Source organism: Brienomyrus brachyistius, chromosome 10 (genome assembly GCF_023856365.1).
Source record: "Brienomyrus brachyistius isolate T26 chromosome 10, BBRACH_0.4, whole genome shotgun sequence".
Lineage (NCBI taxonomy): Eukaryota > Metazoa > Chordata > Actinopteri > Osteoglossiformes > Mormyridae > Brienomyrus > Brienomyrus brachyistius.
In genome coordinates this window covers 24,585,217-24,603,692 of record NC_064542.1, presented here as the reverse complement: position 1 = coordinate 24,603,692, position 18,476 = coordinate 24,585,217, and the positions used below count along the sequence as shown (strand labels likewise).

The window sequence follows — 18,476 nt, the reverse complement described above, 5'->3', positions numbered from 1 at the left end:
AGACTGAAAAGTCAAAAAAAAAAAAAACCTTCCTTGGGTCTATTGTCTAACTCACACATAAATACACGCAGTTCCCCAAATATGCTTGTAGCTGCAAATGACATCCCTTCCTCCCCCTTTGTTTACTGTGTAAAAGTCGTTATGATGTCTGTCTTGTTTTTAATTATGCTTGACTGGTACTCAGAACAGCACGTCCTGGGACCCCACAGAGCCCTTGGAAGGATTTGAAGTGCTGGACAAGAGCAAGTCCACAGTCAGCCAGTAGTTGGCAGCACATTCTAAGCAACAGATGGTAGTGCAGGAAATCCTAGTGGATAAACTGCGTCACGCATCAGTAATGCCTCAGCGGAGTGTTTTTCTTCTCACACTCGTGCCACATTTTGCATAACAGTCATAATAGGCAAGAAACTAGAAGATGCTCATTTTGCTGTAGATAAGCAAACATTCTTTTACAGGACAAAAAGGAAATGCTCTGGTTCAAATTTTTCTTGGATACATTTCTGAGGCTCTCAAATTGCAATCTCAAAAACATGAAAGCTGATCTCTTTCTGACTGGCTGGTCCACTTCACCTTTCTGCCTTTAGTCCTTCAACTTTTCTAAGGTAACAGAAGCATGCCCGACTCCACCAATCAGCAGATACAGGAGATGCTCGCATCACCTAATAATATTTCAATGGCATAGAAGACATGCACTCCTTATGATTAAAAAAAAAATCATATAGATAGATAAACAGAAAAGTCATGCATTTTGCCAAATTTGCGACTCACGTTGATAAAGGTAACATCAACCGAGGGGAGCAGAAATTACCAAAGCACTATGGTGTCTATTGCTTTACAGCATTTTGCAACAGGTCAAATCAAATGTCTGCACTTAAAAAACAAACGAAAAAAACAAACAAATAAAAATAGCAGCATTGTGTTATAAATAAAAATCAGCAACACTTTTATATCATCTTATTCTTTTAATGGTGAGCAAGCAAGGGAAGATGCATAGTATCTTAAAAGGAGGAACTCCTTTGCCTAAAGAACATGACATTCAGTCATACATTGTGGCAGAGTAGGAGCCGAGCTTGAAACTGGCTAAAACATTGTACATCAAAGAAAATGCAGAGCAAACGCTAAACATGATACACCATGTTCCATTTGATTAAAATTCGTTTCTGTTTTGTGCAATGAGCTGTGGCACATTTTTTAACAGCTCCAGCTGAAGAGAGCCATGCGTGGTTTTGTTATGTGTTTTCTACAAAAACGTCATAGAGACAAGCAATCTGATGATCCCTGTGGTCTTCATGTGTCCATCTAACAGAGAAAAACAAACAGTGAGGGAATTGGTACAACTTGTGTGCTGCATGAGGACATTCAACAGCCCGTTCAGTTGTCACAGATAGGGGAAGTTGTGGTTAACTTGGTTACCTCAAAAGCTCAAAATGTTCAGTCATGTACTGGGCGGGATGGGAACTAGCTAACAGCAGCAGTCATGTGACACAGTCGCTCGTTTTCAGAGGTATAAAAGCTGTGGAGCTATTATTAAACAGAGATGTCACCGAGCACGCTGATCAGGTCCCTCCGCAGTAAGGTTCACACGAAAGGGCAATGCTTGTGTGGATGGCTTGGAAGAAATATTCACATATTCTTTGCCTTAATATAAAATACATGCAAAATTTGACATGTTTTCTTTTCTCTCTTTCAAATGTTTTATTTAATATGTTTTATTATTATGTTTCTCACCTTGGTGTAAACATAGTGTTAACCAATAGTCCTCGATCACTGGTAAGACTGTTACATTTAAATAAAAGCATCTTTTTATGTTGAAATCTTAAAAACAAGCCAGTAAAACTGCACTTATTGTGTATTGGTCACGCATGTGTGTTTTTCCTGCTTCCTTAATATACGAATGGCTTTACTTTTTGTTTCGGTGGCGAATAAGCTATTTACTTTTAGCCTCGTAGTGGTAAAATACAATAGTGAAACATCAATTAGCACCATAATGTTTTATGGTAGTTACCAAATTGCCCGTAGACAATGTGTGTGTGATTGACCTGTGAGTGTGCCCTACGATGGCTTGGTGCCACATCCTGGGTCCCTTTCTTGCAGTCATAGTCTCCGGGATAGGCTCCAGACCCCCATGACCCTGAATAGGACAAGCGGTTACAGAAAATCGATGGATGGATGGATGGATTGATTGATGGATAGATCTAAAATCATGCTATGGTTAATTGGAGATACCAAATTGTGTGTGTGTGAGACTGAGAGAGCCCTGCGATTGGCTAGTGCCCCCTCCTGGGTTGTTCCCTGCCTTGTGCCCTGTGATGGGTTGGTGCCCCATCCTGGGTTGTTCCCTGCCTTGTGCCCTGTGATGGGTTGGTGCCCCATCCTGGGTTGTTCCCTGCCTTGTACCCTGTGATGGGTTGGTGCCCCATCCTGGGTTGTTCCCTGCCTTGTGCCTTGTGATGGGTTGGTGCCCCATCCTGGGTTGTTCCCTGCCTTGTGCCTTGTGATGGGTTGGTGCCCCATCCTGGGTTGTTCCCTGCCTTGTGCCTGTATTCACTGGCATCAGCTCTGGACCCCCCTGCGATCCTGAATACAATTAGCAGTTACACAGTAGAAGACGGATGGGTAAGTACTGGACACCAGTTTCTCACAGGAGTTGGTACGTTTATAGTTATGTGAATTAGTGTTAATAAATTGCCTATTGTGTGTGAGCGTGTTCTCTGTGGTAGATTGGCATCCTGTGCCCTGTATTTCCCGGGACTGGTTACGAGCAGCCTTGTGTTAGATAACTGTCTATAAAGATGGATAATTAATATTACCTTCTATGATCTCTGAAAAACAACGAATTGTATTTTCACACAAGATCATTAAAATCATTAAAACTCCACAACATTGGCCCAGTTATGCTGTATAGGGGCCTAGAAGGTTTTTCTTTTTTTTTCTCAGTTTCAAAAATTACACAACATTCTTCCTGCCAGCCTGAGAAACTAAGGCCCATCTTGACGATTTCCGAAAATAGATTTCAGCAAAAGGTAAAGTGTTGTCATGTGCACATCTGGGCTCAGCTGGGTCCGCAGGAAAAAACAAGCATGTGGTTTATGAGCTGGGCGTAAATTACCACTGTGTGATTACGGGACGGGAAGTGAAAGCCAGCAGCTTTCCTAAAGCCTGTGTCCTGCTCAACTTTAATGTGCAGAAACAATGTATAAGAGGTTAGGGCAAGGGTTTGATGAGTGAATTCTACATTTCTCGGTACATTCCTGTATATTAATTACATGCTTGACCTTTTCTTACAGCGTTCTTACATGGCCTTTTAATGCCAGGATGCATCTATTTAAAACATACCAGTCAATAATATATTAAAATTCATTGCTAACAGCGAGTACTTTAGTGGATAAAAGTGTGTGACCAAAATGTCAGTCCGGTTCCGAAATATGCCCTGATTAAATTAATCCTGATGTACTTAAACATAAATTTACTCTAGAGAAATGTCTGTCTGGTATAAATGTGCACGCAGTTGTTAATGAAAAAACATTTTATCAAACATTATAATCATAGTAAGTACAAGTGGAAATGACTTCAGTATGTGCAGGACTGAAATTGTCAAGATGATTTTTAAATTATACCTTATGAAACATACATACAAGCATTTGAAGAGAACAGAGAACAATCTATTCTCACTTCAGGTCCACCTCAAATGTGACTAAAAGCACGTGGAAGAAAAAAAATACAGTTAGCTGAAGCAATCTCTTCTGAACTTGGGTGAAATCAGACATTAACGGCAGACACTTTAATGATACGGTTAGAGCCAAGAAAAAAATTCATATGAATGATTTGTGCAAGATTGGATATTTGTGGTACTCTTTGGCATGAACAGCACACGCATACTTTCATTAAAGTTATTTATCTGATAGTCTACCTATATACATGCTAAATGGGACTAGGCTTGAGTAATAGGATGGTGTTATCAAGATTAATATTGCTTTATGTGGCTTAGTCCAGCATAGAATGCAAATGTAGATGATTAAGATGCCGTGCATGGTGAGGCACTCAAAGGAAGAGCCTCACGATGTCAGGTTGGCGAAGCATGAGTGTAACTGAGCCTGTAGTCATAAAAATGTACCTGGCATTGATTTTCACATTGTTTCGGAGTGAGAAGACCTCAATAATTATTGTTTTTGAGGACAAAATAACAATTAGGAAAAGCACATATGGTTATTTAGCCCATAGGTGTTGTTTTGCAGTGCCACAAAGTGGAAGATTAATGACTTTGTTGTGGTGTTTTGCCAGATATTTGCACCTTGTTCCTTATGCCAGTGGCGCCAAAGCATCAGACAGGCTGAGACAAACAAGTCATCAGTGTGGTTTTACCTCCCCTTCACCTGGGTGTTGGCTATCAGTTGGCAGTATCACTTCCACGTACCGACTGCTTGTTATTGTGGAAGCAGCACTCATGTGTACTGTCTGGTCTTACAGTACTGGCAGTGCAGTTATTAGATATGTTCAGTCAAACAAACAAATAAAAATGTTTAGTCGTGCCATCAGTCCTGATGTCATGTCAAGTGCAAATTAAGTAATTTGCTGATGCTGTATTTTATTGTATGATGGTATTATGGGTCGGGTCTTGGTTTGATTGAGCCAAACTTATTTTTTAAAGCTTTGACTGCAGCTTTGATATTATATTTAAAAATCTTTGTTTAATTCTCTAAATAAGCTTAGTGTGGCTCTCCTGCAAAACACTTTCATATTCAGAGAGCGGGAAACTATCTGCCTCATATTTTGTATTAAAACAAACACGTTTCCTCAAGGTCCCACAATGCTTTACTTGATAAGTAGTAGGAATGAGTGCAGCCCCATAGCCAGAAATACATTTTAGTGGGGGTCCCAGAAACCCTGAGATTTTCCTGCCCTGGAGAGGTTGGGGGCCTAACCTTTGTTAGCCGGGGGGAGGAAAGGAATTTCAGGAGAGATTCAATTCTACAGTTTTACTACGTGGCTCCGTGTCTGGTATGGAATAAATACATTTTGGGGGGATTCAAACCATAATTTTATTACATGGCTAAGTGCCTGTTCGGCTGGTTGGACAGATATTTGTTAAGCACTCCGTTACCAATGTAAGCATTTGAATTTAAGGAGCATTTGAATTTCCGCCTGCGGATGGAACCTACAGTCATGCATGCTTCCAAATAATCATATCTTAATTCCAGTAAAATGCACTGTTTTATAAGTGTCTTATTCATGGGGGGGAATGAACCTGCAATTAAGCTCGGGGCAGATAAGTCCTGCATAACATGGCCACATCAGTCTGCCAACTTTTCTTTTTCTAATGAGGGGTAATTAGTTTATTAGCAGATTGTTTTACAAAAGGCATACAGTACTTTTATAGCTTTTTGTTGCTTGTGTGTTATGTTACATAACCTACAGCATTCTTTATTTGGGAAAGTTAGATTAGCTTGAACTTTGCACAAGGACAGAGTGTAAGTGTAAGTGCTTCTCTTATACCCACGTGGGACACCACAGAATTATTTCTCATTTTTATTGTTTAAGAGAATGGCATTAAGTTTATGTTCTTTTTTTCCTGACTGTATATTTCACCTTGTATTACCCATCTTGAATCCACTATTGTTTCTACACTATAAAACCAAAGCTGAAAGAGTCTTTTTTGCCAAAATCGATGGATGGATGGATGGATGGATGGATGGATGCCATTTCTCTGAGCATAAAGCTTAGCCTAGCAAGCTTACAGAATTAGTCCTGCAATTGTTGTGAAGTAGGATCTCGACAGTGAGGGTCTGTTTTGGTTAGATATTCACAGCAATACAGTGGGTGTCTGAGTGCATTTGCTGCACTGGCTCATTCCCTACAGGAGCCTCTATGACACAGGAAGTCAGTGTAACTGATCACAGGTGCACATGCAGCAAATCGGCCAGTGGGAGTTTTCCAGTGATACCCCCCTTATTGAGGAGTGGCTGCAAAGCAAGCGTCATGCTTTGCCGTCTGCGGATGCAGCCCATCCACCTCTCTGACAAGGATCCTTCCTGTGCCCCCCTGCCTGCTCTGCTCAGGACACGGGGCGTTAATCTGGCCCACAGTTGGCTGCAACTGTCTGTTGCAGAGTCTGCCCAGGCCAATAAAGGGAAACACACTACATTTTAGCGAGCAAATTACGCACACCTGCATCCAAGAGCCATGTAAACCTTCATCGGTAACAATTTATTTGTCATATATAATGCTTTATACATCAGTGGACCTTTAAGAATTAATAAAGCATTAGAGCATCTTCTGTTTTCAGTCATAGGGCAGTATTGTTGATTATAATACTTCACAGGCTCCAGTGAAGCTGTCATCTATAATGTACTATAGATACTTTCATGAAGCATTATGGTGGTCAAATAGAAATTCAGGAAGCTTTGCACTGCATTATGAAGGAATCTACAGTGCATTATAGATGGGAGCTTCATACAGCATTCATAATGCATAATAAACATGGCTATATTGTGTTGTGCCTTTTTATAAATATGTATAGCCATTTTATAATGCTTTATGAATGCATTATAATGCTTTATGATTGCATTAAAATATGATAGGAATGTGTTCATAGATTGTAATAGACATGGCATTTGAAAGATTACCACTTCATCTTACAAACACTTATTCATTAGATTTTTTAATTTTTTTATGGTGACATTGAACTAATTTGAATGCAATTATACTTACTCCCAAAGTGAAATAAAACAATTTTCACAATGATTCCCTAGCTGCCCTAGAGAAACCTAAATCCGGAAGACTGTCTTCAGATAAGCAAACTTTCTTCTACAGTATATCTGTTTTAGAAATGTCACTTTGAAAGCCTCTACAATAGTTGTCCGATGTGACCAACTGAGGGAGCACTGCCCTTTTAGAGGAAGTGGAAGGGTGGGGTATCAGATTGTGTTTCCTGTGAAAAGGAACAGCAAAATAAACTCCAGGTTCCGTTAGATTACTCTCTATGTGTGAATGGTTTTTTTTCCTGGATCCAGTCATGTTGCCCATTTGTATATTACATAATAAACTGATGACAACAAATTTGCAAACTAATGCAATATATGATGGTTTCACAGGTAGGTAGCATAATAAGAAATGAGTTGCTAAGCTATTTGTACATTACTGTAATAACGTGCTAGTTGTCCTGACCATATTTATGCTAATATCTGTCTTTGCCAGATCACCTTTTGTCCTTAATATTTTCTGTGCCAGTTTCTTATATGCCAGTATATCTTTGGAAATACAGATTGTGGTTTATCGGGTCATTCACTCAGGCTTAGTCTCCCCTGCTCCCCTCTCCACTGTGAGTTAATCCTCAAGCAATGGCCCTACAGTGTATCCTTACCTCAGTATGTCTGTAGATAGACAGTTAGAATCTAGCCCCCATGGAAGTATATCATATTGTGACCCCCCAACCCAATTATGTTCGATCCAGTTATGTTCCATTCAGGGGCCCTTGGAACTCCCCCCTCCCATGGCAGCTCTGGGTATAAGTTTTCATAATTAATAACTGGCTGATTAGATCAAAACCCTCTCACAAGTAAAATGCATGTTTACATTTTATGTCTGAATTAGGCCTCCGTTAATACAGCAGTAATAAGCAAGGCAGCATGCTGGGTTGGTGGCTAGTATGTTCAGCGCACAGTCATGAGTTTCAGATTTAATTTTTCACTTTCCTTTCAGGCACAATCTGAGTGTCTGCTTGTATTATTGTAATGCCTTTGTTTGCCAGGGGAGTCACTGTTCTCCTTAATTTGCCAGTCACAGCAGGTGTTTCCCAGCACAATTGAATTTGCGGTCAGTGCAGTAGCCGGCAAGGGAACAAACCGGTCAAGCCCCAAGGCTATACATACTCCAAATGTATCTTCATGCAAACATATTTATATTTGACCTCTTAAATACTTAACTGCCCTATGAATTAGGTATATTTCAATGTCCCTCCGTAGTTTTTGGTGCAGAGAGCTGGACGGGGATAATAAACCATCTAAACCGTCCCTGTATGCAGCAAAATCTGCGTTCACCAACACACTAACAGTGCAGTGTAAAATTAAACATGCACATATCTGCCTTTAAATATCATAATTAAATTACTCACTTGGCACTGTGGCCAGGTGCTGTTGGGTGAGAACAAATAATTTAACAGAACAAAAGGACTTATAATTATTATAGTATATATATATAACAATATGTATCTAAGCAATATGATTAGTGTTACCATCTCCATGGAAATACCATAAAGATCATCTCCATTCCCGCTGCTTCCACAGGAATATTTTTCCCCCATTCCCACGGAGCCCTCTTTGTGGTGCCCATATATCAAAATGGTAATATGATAAAGTGCAAAAGATGGATATGCTACCTATAAGATGGGCAGATGTGAAAAGTAGCAAAGTGAATTTCTGCATTGGCAATACCTCTCAGGAAAACAATGTGTCAATCTTTACTTAGGTTATGAACGTCTAAACAAGGCTGCATTATTTTTACTGAAGGTGCTGTGAGAAAGTGGGTGTGGCTATTTGGGAACGTATCAGGTGACCTGAGTTCTTTCTGACAATTGGTTCCACCTGTCTCTCATACATGACAAACTTCACAAAGCTAGTCTTTCTTGTCCCAGTAAACCTAAGCAAATCCTAACTCCTGACTCCATTTATTCTGGCTCTCTGGCAGAGACACAGGGCCCTGAGTTTGTCTTCCTTGCTGACATGTTCATTTAGTGTCCCTCTGTGTTGTTTATACTCTGTCGCAGTCCAGTCACCCCCAGAGCATTCTGCCCCGTATCTTCGTGTTTCTGCCAGCCATCTCATCCTTCAAGGTTCTCACAGGTGCATCACAATATCATGCCTATAAGGTCTGTGGCCTTATAAACTCTTTCAGACTGTGTAGAAAAACAAATTCTTTGTCTGCATTCCAGACTAATGAGTTATGTCGAATTTCTTGCTTTGCTAGAGAAACAAGGTGATTTCTGCGTACTACGTATTCCTGGTAATGTGTGAAACCCATCACTGGCTGTCAATGCTGCCAGCTTTTATATGGAACTGATAATATCACATATCACTGGATGAATAAGACTTCTTTGAGCAACAAGTAAGGCTATTTTAAGGTTACAAAACTATGTGTATGTTCTTCGGTTTCGGTGCTATTATGGCTAAATTCGCCAGCGTCCCTCTTGACGCAGCTGCTCCTATGTAGCACAGCATTTTTTTTTATTTTTGGTGTTTTTTTGCAACTCCTTTGTGAAATTGTTGTTGCTGTTGCCAGAGCAACCAGGCAAGGTGTGGCAATGCAGATAATCACAGAACGCAAGCGAAAAAGAAAATGATTATGAACTGACGGGCAACACCGTCATTCCTAGTATTACTCATATTTGTTGAATAAGAAACCACGATGGCAACAGTAACCATGGCTTTTCGGCCACAACGACAATGGTTATACAAATTGTGCACTAAGTCACACTGATGGCAAAAAGAGACAAATATGGAGCTTCCAGTGCAGCAAAGATGAGTGAGAAATCATTGCGTCCTTCCCCATTTCCGATACTCAGGCTGTGGGCCAAGGGGTTTTTCCTCTTTTTTCAGTGATATGAACTGGATGGCTTATTGACAGCCTGAAGGCTGGACCTTACTGTGCACTCTTTGCAGAGGGTGAGACATAGTCACTGGCGAGCATAATATAAATAAACGTAATGTGGTAGTTGAGGAAATGGAACTGTAGCCAAAAGCAAGAGCACTACGTAGTTCAAAGAAGTTGAACTAGAGGATGGATGCCCAACTACCCTGAGAGGGAGGGAGGATGGATGGATGGATTTTAAAATTAATAAAATATTAATGGCAAATGACAGTAAAGATTTTGAATATTAGACCAACTGAAGCTGTGAAATCTTACATTCGCTTGCTGGTAAAGTGAACTGCCCTTTATGCTGTGGCTTTCCATTCAGCCTTACAGGTACGTCTTTCTCTTGGTGACCTTGTACCTCTGTGCTGCACCTCCCTGCGCCAGTGCTGAGCTCACTGGAATCACAGCTCTATATGTCACTCATGCAGGAGCGCAGCCTGAAGCGGCCGACAGCACTGTGTCACAGTCTGCACTCGGTAAGGCTCCTCTACCATGATCACTTGAACTTTGACATATTACTGCGAAAGGGTGGCTCCTAAACAGCTGCAGGTGGATCATGACAAGTAATTACTGTGTGACCTCAGTAATGATGGACTGTCTCTTACCATTTAAGTCAGCATCTGCAGATTTCAGTATACGCCCCAGCCTCTGGCCTGACTGGGCCTCTGTGTGTGCTAAAACCACTTTGAAACCAGTTTGAACCAGTCAATACTGAGACATCCCATTAAACCCCATGGCCAGGTCGTTTTCCTCAAATTAAGCTTCCATAGAGTTTGGCTTGCGATTTTTACGAAAATTTCCAAGTGTCCATGTGATGAGACAATATTTCGCTACCATTGCATAATCTGAAATATGATATAACGTGATTTAGCTTATTCATGGTGGAATTCGAAGAATGTACCTATCCTTCTGACACACCTTTAATGCTTTCCCTTCTGAAAGACTTCAATAATAAGCACAATAAATCACAGTGAGATCACTGCTAATGTTACAGAGGTGTGTATCGAGTAACACAATGTGAACAGGACAACATGCAAATACAACCCAAGCTATTTCTGCTATTTTTCTTCAATGTAAGTTGTCTTTGCATGTATCAGAGCTTTCACCATTTTGTGAGTGAAGTGTATTTATTTAATTCATTTGTTTGCTTGTTTGTTTATGCATTTGTTTGTTTTGAAGTTATGTTCTGTATTGGCTATATATGCAAGACTGAGTAGGGCTGAGAGGCTCTTCCATCACCCTCTCTCCTGTTGCAGGATGTAGCAGACAGTAATATCCAAAGCAACACATACTTATAGATGGCCTGGGGTTAGCGTACAGGATCAAATTACATCCAACACCCTTGGAGCACTTAGGGTCAAGGGTCTTGAACATGGGTACAGCGGTTATATGACTACTCAGAGGACGTGAACCCACAACCTTCCAGAGATGGGCGCAGATCTCCAACCAGCTGAAGACCATCCCACCGACCTTCTAACGCACAACAAACTTGTCATTGTGTCCAGGCTAACATTCACAGATGTGGCTCATCAGATTCGGATGCTTCTCCAGAGATCAAAAGGTTCAAATCCTGTGATTGGCAGTGTGATCTTACTGCTGGGTCCTTCTCCCCAGTCACTCCAGGGACTTGCTGCCCCCTGCTATCTCAACTGTATGCCATTTTGGAGAAAAGCTTCCACCAAATAAATATAATGTATGTATGTATTGCCTCATAGAATTCCTATTCCACAGATGTCAACATTTTAATCACATTCTCTCACATCCAAGAAGCAACTGGATCTGAGAATTCTGACCGGTTATGAACATAATGATTAACAGTGTATTGTGACCTTTTGTCCAAAATGGGATCAACCCAGATCACTACCAAGCAACAACAAAAGAGCAAATCAGGATAGTGTAGCTATAATCCAGCTCTCTACTCAAGCAGCTGTCCGGGCCTTTGTGCCCTATCACATCAAATAAAAACTTTACATGAGCCCTACTAATCTCTGTTTTCATAAGAGTTTAGCCCCCTTTAGTTAAGGGACCATCACCTCTGGGAGATAGCAATCTGCTGCTGCAGTGTTTCCAAATCCAGTCTTCAGTATCCCATAAACAGTCAACGTTTTCGCTCCCTCCCAGCTCCGTAAATGTGTACTGTCAGGCAGGGAGCTGCGAGGGAGCAAAAACATGGACTTTCTGGCAGGGAGCTGGGAGGGAGCAAAAACATGGACTTTCTGGCAGGGAGCTGGGAGGGAGCAAAAACATGGACTTTCTGGCAGGGAGCTGGGAGGGAGCAAAAACATGGACTTTCTGGCAGGGAGCTCAGAGGAAGCAAAAACATGGACTTTCTGGCAGGGAGCTCATCCATCCATCCATCCATCATCTCCCGCTTGATCCGGGGTCGGGTCGCGGGGGCAGCAGCCTCAGCAGGGAGACCCAGACTTCCCTCTCCCCGGCCACTTCGTCCAGCTCCTCTGGGGGGACCCCGAGGCGTTCCCAGGCCAGCCGAGAGACATAGTCTCTCCAGCGTGTCCTGGGTCTTCCCCGGGGCCTCCTCCCAGTGGGACATGCCCGGAATACCTCCCCAGGGAGGCGTCCCGGAGGCATCCTGATCAGATGCCCGAGCCACCTCATCTGGCTCCTCTCGATGCGGAGGAGCAGCGGCTCTACTCTGAGTCCCTCCCGAATGACTGAGCTCCTCACCCTATCTCTAAGGGAGAGCCCAGCCACCCTGCGGAGGAAACTCATTTCGGCCGCTTGTACCCGCGATCTCGTTCTTTCGGTCACTACCCAAAGCTCATGACCATAGGTGAGGGTAGGAACGTAGATCGACTGGTAAATCGAGAGCTTCGCCTTTTGGCTCAGCTCTCTCTTCACCATGACAGACCGATGCAGCGCCCGCATGACTGCCGACGCCGCACCGATCCGCCTGTCGATCTCCCGCTCCATCGTTCCCCCACTCGTGAACAAGATCCCGAGATACTTAAACTCCTCCACTTGGGGGAGGACCCCATCCCCAACCCGGAGAGAGCACTCTACCCTTTTCCGGCTGAGAACCATGGTCTCGGATTTGGAGGTGCTGATTCCCATCCCAGCCGCTTCGCACTCGGCTGCGAACTGCTCCAGCGAGAGCTGAAGGTCACGGCTCGATGAGGCCAACAGAACCACATCATCTGCAAAAAGCAGAGACCTAATCCTGAGGTCACCGAACCGGACGCCCTCAACGCCCTGGCTGCGCCTAGAAATTCTGTCCATAAAAACTATGAACAGAATCGGTGACAAAGGGCAGCCCTGACGGAGTCCAACCCTCACCGGGAACGAGTCCGACTTATTGCCGCCCATGCGGACCAAACTCTGGCACCGGTCATACAGGGACCGAACCGCCCTTAAAAGGGAGCCCGGTACCCCATACTCCCGGAGCACTCCCCACAGGACCCCACGAGGGACACGGTCGAATGCCTTTTCCAAGTCCACAAAACACATGTAGACTGGTCGGGCAAACTCCCATGAACCCTCCAGAACCCTGCTGAGAGTATAGAGCTGGTCCACTGTTCCACGGCCAGGGCGAAAACCACACTGCTCCTCCTGAATCCGAGGTTCGACAATCCGGCGGACCCTCCTTTCCAGGACCCCTGAATAGACCTTACCATGGAGGTTGAGGAGTGTGATCCCCCTGTAGTTGGAGCACACCCTCCGGTCCCCCTTCTTAAAGAGGGGGACCACCACCCCGGTCTGCCAGTCCAGAGGTACTGCCCCCGATGTCCACGCGATGCTGCAGATGCGTGTCAACCAGGACAGCCCCGCAGCATCCAGAGCCTTGAGGAACTCTGGGCGAATCTCGTCCACCCCCGGGGCCCGGCCACCGAGGAGCTTTTTGACCACCTCAGCGACCTCCACCCCCGAGATAGGCGAGTCCACCCCCAAGTCCCCACACTCTGCTTCCATATTGGAGCAGGGAGCTCAGAGGGAGCAAAAACATGGGTCGACTGTGGGTCCCTGTGGACCGGGTTGGGGAACACTGTGCTACTGGAAGAGTAACTGTCATGCATTTTGTGCTTGTCAGGAACTTTTATCTTGTGTGAGGTTTTTGTATGAAGGAACCAAACGAGGCATGAGGAAGGATCAGAATGTCACGTATGTGCTGAAGGAGTTCACTATCGTGTCAAAGATTCCCTATGTGTGTAGAGCCATTGCAATAGCAACAGACCATGAAAGCCAACCTCAAAGGTTTTCATTTTTGTTCTTTTCCTCTAAGGGCAATAACATGACAATTTAAAGGAAAATTAATTATGAATTATAAATTATGTCATAATTCACATAACCGAAGATTCGAGAATGCCCTGTAATCAATATAAAGATTAGGTCTATCCAAGATCAGCATTAGACACCATCAATAAGAAAAATTCAGAAGAAAGTAATGAACCACTCACTAAAATGAGTGTGTGTGTATATGCATTGTGTGTGTGTGTATATGCCTTGTGTGTGTGTATATGCATTGTGTGTGTGTGTATATGCATTGTGTGTGTGTATATGCCTTGTGTGTGTGTATATGCCTTGTGTGTGTGTGTATATGCCTTGTGTGTGTATATGCATTGTGTGTGTGTGTATATGCATTGTGTGTGTGTATATGCATTGTGTGTGTGTATATGCCTTGTGTGTGTGTGTATATGCCTTGTGTGTGTATATGCATTGTGTGTGTGTGTATATGCATTGTGTGTGTGTATATGCATTGTGTGTGTGTATATGCCTTGTGTGTGTGTATATGCCTTGTGTGTGTGTGTATATGCATTGTGTGTGTATATGCATTGTGTGTGTGTATATGCATTGTGTGTGTGTGTATATTCATGACCACTAATTTGGCATTCAAATACAGTAGATAAATATATCATTAAATCATCATGTGTCATTCTTCTTAATTAATGAATGGTAGATCTTTAGAGTCATTAATCCTTAACACAGTTTTTAAAATTTTGAGTTAGTGAAAAGTCATATTTAATTATATTTAACATGAGAATAATAGCTATGTCATAATCCATTCTTCAGCATCCTAACTAATCCCAGATTACCAAGTCAAAAAAAACATCTGGGCCCCACGTGAAGCCGAACGAATGGCTGCGTAAGAGCAGCCGGGCTCTGAAGGTTCCGCCCAGAGTCCAAATCAGTTCTGTCAACACGCACAGCAACTTCTCTTTTTTGTAGCTTTCACAGGCTTCAGACTGGGCCTGTGCCAGTGACCGTACTCTGACCTTACATCTGGAGCAAGAGTCCAGCCAAAGATAACTGGAAGGGCTCTTCGGTACCCTGCCTTTTAGCCTCCTGCAGGCCAAGCAGCATCGCTTCAGCCAGCTGCCAAATGGACGCTGCCCCTCACCCACAGCCAAGAAACCGAGGGTGACTGGCTCCCTTTGCCAGCACGCAGGGGCCATGCGACTTTGCCCCCCATGCCCTAACACAGCCTAACCACAGACAGGTCATCCTCTCACCTTAAATGCCCCCCTGCCCCTGCGCACAGCTTCTGGAACTAATCCAACTACTTTCCAATTAAAACATGAATACCTACTTAAAAATGTGAAGCCACCTTCCCTTACTTCTTCTCAGCAAACTCCATGAATATATGAATACCCCCAAGCAGCTATACTGTATATTATCTACTTAGCTGTATACAGACCAGCACTTCAGAACTGGCCTATTTGATGACTTTGCCCCAGTTGTTTGATTTTCATGCTGTTTGTTTTTTTCTACATTGAATGAGATGGAAGGTGCACATGAGCAACATTTCATTGGTTCCTCAACACTCTTAAAAAGAGGATCCTGCTCATTTGTTCACATTTGCAAAATCGTTCTAAGGAAAACAAGCAAGACTGCAGCAGAAACTCTGGAGGAAATAGCAGCCCCACCAAGGCGCCTCACCTACTCTGGGCGATTCAGCCTAAGCAGTCAACCTGAATGGATGTTTTTCACTTTAGCAGGAAATGAAAGTACCCAGAGGAAGTCTTTATGGACATGGAGAGAACATGCAAAATCCACACACGAGGAACTCACAACTAAAATCTAAATGCTAAATACTAAGATAGTGTGACAATACAGTTCATAATTATAAAGTACTTAAAGGGTTACAATATGAACAATAATAAAAACATATAACAATATTTTCTTTGTTACTCTGTAAGAACAGTAGCAATTCAAATTGAATCAATGTTGTTAAACATTTAGCATAGATTTTACTTGTAAATTTAGTTTCACGCATTTGGCAGAGCTTAAGAATAGTGTTGATGATGTATATCCTGTAGATCTATAGGATTTTATAGGCATATCACATCTGCCAAAGATATGACTGGAAAGAACGGGAAATCTGTTACCATCAAAGGGAAATAAATTGGTCTGATAAAATACTTAAAGGATCTGAGGTTAAACTGTTAATTTTTTCTTGATGAATCGCAATGGCTCTTGTCTTTGATGCCAGCATCTTTCTCAGGAAAACTATTCATGTTCATCATGTTCACCATTCACCAGAATACAGATCTGAATGACATTCAGATCGGCCTGTATGAGAGACTGTTTTCTGAAGTAGCCTCAACGTTAGCAGTGAACCTAAGCGGCAAGGTCACCATTTAGACTGTAATTACTAATTACTGTCATTAGACATTTGTTTTATGAGCCAGGCTCGTCCTTGATAATATACTTAGCCTGTTCTTGGGGTCGCCTGTGATGGACTGACATCGTTTCCAGGATGCCCCCCCCCCCCAGCCCTGTCCCTGTGCTGCCTAGAATAGAATCCGTACCCCACCCATGTAACCCTGGCCAGGACAAGCAGCTAGAAGATGGATGGATGAATGGATGGATGGATGGATAGAACACACTACACACTAAAGAACATTATAAGATGGGTGTAAACAATGCATGTAAACAAACATGCATTCCACTAACATAAACTTAGAGGAAGGTTATTTTAAAATGAACTGATATTAATTCATGATTCACATAAAAATGTGAAGGCGATGGTTAGTGATTTGGTCAATATACCCCTGAAACCTCATGAACATACGTCTGTCTTTTCAACACCAAACCATACATTTGCACATTTGCATGAGGCAAATGAGTTTCGAGTGGGAAGTATAGTTAAGGATTAAACTCAGAAATATGACCTGATTTGCATTTATGATATCTATCCATCCATCCACCTCTAAACTTCTTATGCTAAACATGGTAATATCAGACCAGGAGCTTCGCGAAGGGAAGCTGAAGGCACAAAGCTGGGCTCCAGCTGTGCTGGACAGGATGCCAGTGCAGTACAGTGCACTGGACTGTGCACTGCACAGGCAATGTAGAGACACTAAATTATCTCACTGCCTGTCCTTGTACTCTAGCAGGAGTCCAGAGGACCCAGAAGAAGTGTCCACAACACAGGCAGACCATGCAAACTCCACATGCACATACAGCAGAGGTGGGAGCTGAACCCACAATCCTGGACATTTTAGGCAACAGTGCTGCCCAGTTGGGACACCATGTCATGCACAACGGCATCAAGTAATTTTTGTGTTGTGTATTGTGAGTCAAGATGTCACAAATGGGAAATGTGTCATATTTCAAACAGTATGACCTTGCTAAGACCAAGAGGCAGTAATAATTTTCCGTAATACTTATTCAGTCTTCTGTTGCATGTTTTCTGATTAAGAAATAACTTGAATATAAACTTCTCTGATGAGTAACACCACAGTCTAGGATCCCGAAAGGGTTTATATCCTCTTCCATTTCTCAGTGTGTCTGGGTTTACTTTTTCCATTGAATGTATTTCCTTCATACTTCTTTGAGCTAAATATAACTGTCTGTTTCCCATAAGCAGGTCAAGGCTAATTGGGTCCAGACTGTTATTCTGCAGTAAGATACGTCTGTGAACTTTGCAGTTTCTGACGTTATGATTTGGAAAGTTGCACACTGGTGAGGTGAATAAAAAAAGGCACTTAAATCACTTTACAATGCTTCATTAGTACTAATTTGTACGGAAAAGTCCTACTGCTTCCCACTGCATCATATACAGCCAGATTTTAAAAAGACATTTCAAACACTGACTGATTCTGCTTGGTAATCTTGGTAAAAGGTGGGACCAAACCTCATTTAGGAGTGCTGTTGAACATTTTGGGTCCTATTTCACCATATCATTTTGGGCCCCCAACCCAGAACAATTTAGTTATGTTTTTAGTTTCCCTGTCACTCATCATCCTGGATTCCGACTCTTTTTACGGCAATCCTGACCACATTAGTCTGACTGTTTCACTAGTTCGTTGACACTTCTTAGTCTGAAGTCAAGTAAGTTGAACAAACCTCTAGGAAGCAACCGGTGATCTTCTGGACTGGTTCCATGAGCACTTTTCAAAATTAAAAATGAGCAGGCCAGTGTATAATTCACTCCACGTTGGCGAAAACATAATTTATATATGTATCCACCATTTCAACGCTTTGACTAACAACTGAGCTACTCTTTCAACCGCTGGAAGCAGCATGTTTATCAGAATTTAATTTCCATTGCATGGTTCTAGTGGCAACAAATCATTTCTTCTTTAAACAACTCACCAGTGATTAATCATTTTTCTGTGTTAAGCCAAGGCACGGTTTACAGAGAAGAACACTACCTGGCCTTTCAACACTGCCTTTAACACCCTGAGTTTTTGTTGTGTGACATGCAAATGACAGGCGGTAATCTTTATCTATCGAATTTGTGTTGCTGCTTCAGAACGATTCTCGTTACCAGGCTACAGTCAGGTGACTCTTCAGCCACAGTGTTCTGTCCTAAAAAAGTCAATCTCCATTATATGGTACAGTTGAAGGTTTAGGTTGCCATGCTTTTATTCCTGCTGTTTTGGATGTCA

The 18,476-nt window shown here is 42.6% G+C and overlaps 2 long non-coding RNA genes across 4 annotated transcripts in view; one reads left to right on the top strand and one right to left on the bottom strand.

Moving 5' to 3' along the window:
* Positions 1-983: 983 nt before the first annotated feature.
* Positions 984-18,476, bottom strand: part of LOC125751021 (uncharacterized) — a 42,297-nt gene continuing 24,804 nt past the window's right edge. The window contains exon 5 of the long non-coding RNA XR_007400488.1: positions 984-1,299. This is a non-coding gene — a long non-coding RNA (uncharacterized LOC125751021). The remainder of the gene's footprint in view (positions 1,300-18,476) is intronic.
* On the top strand, positions 1,546-11,327 carry LOC125751018 (uncharacterized). Of its 3 annotated transcripts, XR_007400486.1 has the most exons (3): positions 1,546-2,616; positions 2,938-10,103; positions 10,884-11,327. It is a non-coding gene; the product is annotated as an uncharacterized LOC125751018 (long non-coding RNA). The 3 variants fall into 3 exon arrangements; XR_007400484.1 differs by having other exon boundaries at positions 1,546-10,103; XR_007400485.1 differs by having other exon boundaries at positions 1,546-10,700.